The sequence below is a fragment of the Cajanus cajan genome, chromosome 9, assembly GCF_000230855.2.
Source record: "Cajanus cajan strain Asha chromosome 9, NIPB_CcT2T_4, whole genome shotgun sequence".
Classification (NCBI taxonomy): domain Eukaryota; kingdom Viridiplantae; phylum Streptophyta; class Magnoliopsida; order Fabales; family Fabaceae; genus Cajanus; species Cajanus cajan.
This window is the reverse complement of record NC_138525.1, coordinates 38,595,555-38,602,183: the sequence shown is the minus strand read 5'-3', so window position 1 is coordinate 38,602,183 and position 6,629 is coordinate 38,595,555.

Sequence of the window (6,629 nt, the reverse complement as noted above, 5' to 3'; positions counted from 1 at the left end):
ATGAACCTTCTTGTCCTTTCTTTGTCCCAATACAGCTCCTATAGCATAGTCACTTGCATCACACATGATTTCAAAAGGAAGGCTCCAGTCAGGAGTTTGCAGAATAGGAGCTATAGTGAGAGCTTCTTTCAACCTGTAGAATGCATTCTTACAAGAAACATCAAAGTTAAAAGGTACCTCTTTCACAAGTAGATTAGATAATGGTTTAGAGATTTTTGAAAAATCTTTAATAAACCTTCGGTAGAAACCGGCATGCCCTAAGAAACTTCTAACACCTTTAACATCAATTGGAAGAGGCAATTTATCAATTACTTCTATTTTTGCTCTATCTACCTCAATTCCTCTCCCAGATATTAGGTGTCCTAAGACAATTCCTTCTTGTACCATAAAATGACATTTTTCCCAATTTAAGACTAAATTCACTTCAGAGCAACACTGCAATACTTTAGTTAGATTTAATAGACAGTCATCAAAGGAAATACCATAAACTGAAAAGTCATCCATGAAAACTTCCATCTCTTTTTCTAATAAATCACTAAAGATTGCAGTCATACATCTTTGAAAGGTAGCAGGTGCATTACATAGGCCAAAAGGCATTCTCCTATAAGCAAAAGTACCATAGGGACATGTAAAAGTAGTTTTCTCTTGGTCTAATGGATGAATAGGGATTTGATGAAAACCGGAGTATCCGTCCAAATAACAAAAGTATGAATGCATTGCTAACCTTTCAAGCATTTGATCAATAAAAGGTAAGGGAAAGTGATCCTTTCTAGTGGCATTATTTAATTTTCTATAATCAACACACATACGCCACCCAGTCACAGTTCTTGTGGGAATTAATTCATTATTATCATTTTTAACTACTGTCATCCCACCTTTCTTAGGAACCACATGAACTGGACTTACCCAAGGACTATCAGATATAGCATAAATTACCTTAGCATCCAATAATTTCAAAATTTCTTTCTTTACCTCTTCTTTCATCTTGGGATTTAGTCTTCTTTGAGCTTCAACAGAAGGTTTGGATCCTTCCTCCAAGAAGATGCGATGCATACAAAATGAAGAACTAATTCCCTTTATATCAGCCATAGTATATCCAATAACTTTTCTAAATTTTCTCAACTCATTGAGAAGTTTTTCAGTTTCTTTTTCATTTAAAGCTGAATTTACTATGACTGGATAAGTGGAATTAGCCCCCAAAAACTCATACCTTAAAGATGAAGGAAGTGGTTTAAGTTCTAACTTTGGAGAGTTTTCTTCTTGCCAATCTGTTGAAGACTCAAGAAGACTTTCTACTAGAGGATCTTTTTCTTTACACGGGGGACTTGAATCGATCAAGCAAGCATAATTAGGTTGAATTCCCTCAAGATCTATGTGCTTTCCTCCAACTAGAAAATTCTCCAAGGGATCCCTCAAAATAGATCTCATGACTTCTTCCTCCATGTCTTTAGGCAATATATCAACCCTGATGGAATAACACTAAGGCCGAGAAGACCAAGAGGTGATATACTAAAGGAGGCAAGAGGAATGGGATAGTGAGGCCATTTTTGGACCTTAGCTCCTATGTTTTTTTAGCATTTATTTTATTTCCTATTTTACCCTTGTATTTTGGGGTATTTTAGTCATAGGATCTATTTTCTTTGTATTTCCTATTTTACCCTTGTATTATGGGGTGCTTTAGATGATTAGGTTTTTAATTTGGGCTAGGGTATTACACTAGAAGGGTGACACATTTTTGGTGAGTTTTGGATCTATTTTTGGTGATAGAAAGGCTTAGGCCCAAGTGGAGGGCAAAGGTTGCATGATCATATCATACACCTTGATGTAGCCAATCTAGACCCATAGATTCCAAACTTGGTCACCAAGTAGCATCTAGGGTTCATTTGGCATGTCATTTGGAGTGCATTTGCCTTGTGAATTTCGGCCATGCACACTCCAAATGCAACCCTAGATGCCTCCCCTCCTATAAATACCCAACACCCCACCACTTGTAAATACTTTGGATTATATGAATTTGAGAGAGCATTTTTGCCTCAAATCCTTTCCTTAGTCCCTAGGTTAGTTCGGCTAGCCTCCTCCTATCTCCACCCTTGGAGAGTAGGAAACCTAGAGTGGCCTCCACCTACCTTGGAGTGAGCCAACTTTGAGCACCCAAACACCTCCACCCTAAGTGCTTCCGCCCAAACACCATCATCTCACCATATATCCTCCTTTTGTCCACCTTGTTGAACCTAGATCAAGGGCAAGGATTCCTCTCCTTCATCTCTACGACATTCCATGGAGAAGGAACCCATCAAGTGGTATCAAGAGCCAAGGTTCTACAAGGGTAACATCTAATCCTTTGAGTCTTTTTGAGTCTTTTTGCTTTCGGTCACTTCCCTTCTCCTTGCTTTCTTTGTGTGGCCGAATAGCTTTAGGGTTCACACCTTGTCCTTGTGAGCCTTTCCTTGCCATTTTAGGTTTCCATGTTTTAGGGTTGCCATGCTTTTAATTTTTCTTGAGTCTCATATGAAAATGCCATAAACATGCTTTTTGATTTTTGAATCCACCTAAGTTTTGTCTTGTATGTTTCCTATAATTTGTCAACAAAATTTCCATGTATGTACCCAAACACTTTGCATGATTACATGATCAAAATATATACCATCTTGCATGATAGTGGGCGTGACATTTAGTAGCTTTTTAGAGGTCATTCATGCATGCTAAATAGTCCTAGCATGTTCCTTGTAATTTGAGTTTCCATGTGTGAAATACTTTCTTGCACATGCATTGCCGCCCCACCTCCTTGCATTTCTCACTTGATTAGTCTATTGTATGCCTAAAGAAACCCTAAAAGAATATAAGAGGTGTGCTGAATTTTTGTGCAAAATTATTTGTCCAAAATAGTACAAAACCAATTCCACTAAAAAGATTCCCTTTGGACCTCTAATTTCACGCCACTTGTCATCACCTCCTCTCCTAAAAGTTTAACCTAATTTTTGACCATCCACAAGTGCAAAACCTAAGCAACAATTGGGCTTAATTTAACAAAAAAAATTTCGGACCCAAGACATATAAAAGAAAGAATGCCGTGAGCAACAAAGAAAAAGACTAGAACAAAAAAAAAAAAAAAATTCTTGGACCAAAAAGGACTTGTTGCTAGACTTGTGGACTTGGACAATTACCTATGCATTTGGGAGTTGGACTTATGACATTTTGACCTTAATTTGGGACCTTACCTTTGGCTGGACCGAAACATATAAAGGACTTAATCAAGTGAGCTTAAACACTTATTCATTCTAGTGCTTTTCTAGGATTATTCTCTTTGTGTGCTTCCTTTCTTTGATTGAGTCTTAATTTTTTGCTTGTCTTTCTTGGCCTCTTTTGTTTTGTCATCTTAAATTCTCTTTGAGTTTAGCCTTTCTTAATTGTGCTTTTCAGTTTTTATTTCTTGGACTCTTGCTTTGGGTTGGTTTTAATTTCATTGTAGGTCAAAACCCACTCTAGTCATTTTTTCACACCTTTGGTGGATTTGAGTGGAGGGGTGAACCGAATCCAAGCCTAGCCTTTGGAGGGACTTACACCACACATAAAGGAGTGAACAAACACTTGGAGAGGTCTAACACGTTTGTTCATTGTGAAGGAACCCAAGTGGAGGAGTTTGAAGACTTAAATTCTTGTTTTGCATAATTTTTGCTTGAAATTTTCTATTTTCGGCCTCTTTGTTTTTGGCCTTGGTTTCATTCTTTTGGTTTGTAATTTGGCCATTTCTAAACCTCTTCAACTTGGTTTTAGTTCTTGTAGTTGAAGGTGATTTGAAAACCTTCACCTAGGACCTCGACTAGAACATATTTTAAGTGCTTTCCTTTTGCATGTTTTAAAGCTTTTAGTAGTATAATTGCTTAGGACTTTATCTTTGTGCAATTACGTTTAGAAGGCTTGTTTTGCCTACTAGGGGTAACGTGCACACACTCACCTTTAATTGTGCCAATTCGTTTTTGTAAGAAAAAGTAGAAAAGGCTTAGTGATTTTTACTTGATAGGGCTTGGTTATTAAGTGATTCATTGTAGTCCACCTCCCCTTGAAAGTTCACTTTGTGCACTTAGGCCTTTCCTACCTATCTTGCACTTTGAAAACTTTTTGTGAAAACCTTTTATCACTCACTCTTTGTGAAAACCTTTTTCAAACCTTTTTGAAAACAAACATTTGTGAAAACCTCTTCCTTGATCAAAGATGAGTGATCATTCTCGTGTCCATGGTCATAATTCTTGTAGTTCTAAGTCTAGTGTTAGGGATGAACTTAGGCAACTAAAGAAGTACCTAAGAAAAAAAGAAGAGGAAAATTTAAAAAGAGAGGAAGAGTTGAGAAGAAAAGAAAAAGAGTTTGAAAAGAATAATAAGGAAATAAGAAATTTACTTGCAAAGTTGGTAGAAACTCGTGGATCCCACCCTAGGATTGTTCCATCTAGATCTCAAAAGGAGAAAGAAGCTAGAATTCCTAGGAGTATGGATGAGGAAGAAAATACAAAAAGAGAGGAAGAACTTAAAAGGAAAGAAAAAATAAAGAAAAGTATAGAGAAAGTTCAAGAGTGGTTAGAAAATGAGACACAACCAACACTCTTGGAAAAGAGTAAAGAGGATAATGTTTCCTCCAAAGGGCTTATGCTTAAAGAGAGTCACTTTCCCATTGAAAATGATTTAAAAGAAACTCTCTTTATTCATCAAGACCTTAATTCTTTCTCTCACATTGCCACTAGTCATGAAGTGGAGATTCAAAAGCAAATCCTTTTTAAAGAAAAAGAATCTCAACTGCAAGATTTAGTGAAGAAGAAATGGACTTCACCTAGTACCACTTCTTGTGCTACTTCCTTGGTGGTGCCCAAGGAAGATAAGCCTTCTTTCTTTAAGACTCTTTCTACTTTAGTTACCTTCATAAAGCACCCAACTTTAGATTGGTATGATTTGTTGGATACATCTCATGGTGTCCTATTTTCTATTTTTGATCTTGAGGGAAGTTCAAACTTATTTGAACTTAACTTGGACACTTCCCTACAAGACAAACTTAGATTATATGAGTTTTCTAAACTCCCCTTAACACCTTTTTCTCATATGTATCTAACAAATTATGCAATACAAAGTTGTTTAGGTAATTTTTTAGTTAAGTTTTCTTTATTTTCCAATACATATTTAGGTCATTACATTGGGCACTTCCAACAAGATATTTTAGTTTTTAGGACTAGTGCTTTAGTGTGCTATAGTTTTAGTCTTTTTAACTTTTTAGGTTTTAGTCATACACCTAGACTTCATCATGGTGAGGATCCTATCCTTAGCATTAGGGAGCCTAGTCCTTTTAGTTTAGACAATCTTTTTAGCATTTTTAGTGGAACTCCTCTTTGGATACACTTTCCATTTCTATCATATACTATCACCTTTAATGCTTATTTTTATGTTTTTATTGGTCATGAGGCCCACCATGAAGAACCTCTTGATTTGAGGTCAAATCCTTTTCAAGAGGGAGGGAATGATGGAATAACACTAAGGCCGAGAAGACCAAGAGGTGATATACTAAAGGAGGCAAGAGGAATGGGATAGTGAGGCCATTTTTGGACCTTAGCTCCTATGTTTTTTTAGCATTTATTTTATTTCCTATTTTACCCTTGTATTTTGGGGTATTTTAGTCATAGGATCTATTTTCTTTGTATTTCCTATTTTACCCTTGTATTATGGGGTGCTTTAGATGATTAGGTTTTTAATTTGGGCTAGGGTATTACACTAGAAGGGTGACACATTTTTGGTGAGTTTTGGATCTATTTTTGGTGATAGAAAGGCTTAGGCCCAAGTGGAGGGCAAAGGTTGCATGATCATATCATACACCTTGATGTAGCCAATCTAGACCCATAGATTCCAAACTTGGTCACCAAGTAGCATCTAGGGTTCATTTGGCATGTCATTTGGAGTGCATTTGCCTTGTGAATTTCGGCCATGCACACTCCAAATGCAACCCTAGATGCCTCCCCTCCTATAAATACCCAACACCCCACCACTTGTAAATACTTTGGATTATATGAATTTGAGAGAGCATTTTTGCCTCAAATCCTTTCCTTAGTCCCTAGGTTAGTTCGGCTAGCCTCCTCCTATCTCCACCCTTGGAGAGTAGGAAACCTAGAGTGGCCTCCACCTACCTTGGAGTGAGCCAACTTTGAGCACCCAAACACCTCCACCCTAAGTGCTTCCGCCCAAACACCATCATCTCACCATATATCCTCCTTTTGTCCACCTTGTTGAACCTAGATCAAGGGCAAGGCTTCCTCTCCTTCATGTCTACGACATTCCATGGAGAAGGAACCCATCAAACCCTGCAGCAAATATTTTCAAGAGAAGGTTGTCTAACAGATTTAGCAATATTAAATTCCATTGTTTCATCATTAATGGATAAGGACAATTTTCCATGTTTGACATCTACTATCACGCCTGCTGTAGCCAAAAATGGTCTACCTAGTATGATTGGTATTTGTTTGTCCTCTTCCATTTCTAAAACAACAAAATCTCCCGGAATTAAAAATTTACCTATCTTAACTGGAACATCTTCTAAAATTCCTATGGGATATTTTATAGATCTATCTGCTAACTGGATTGACATTGCTGTAGGC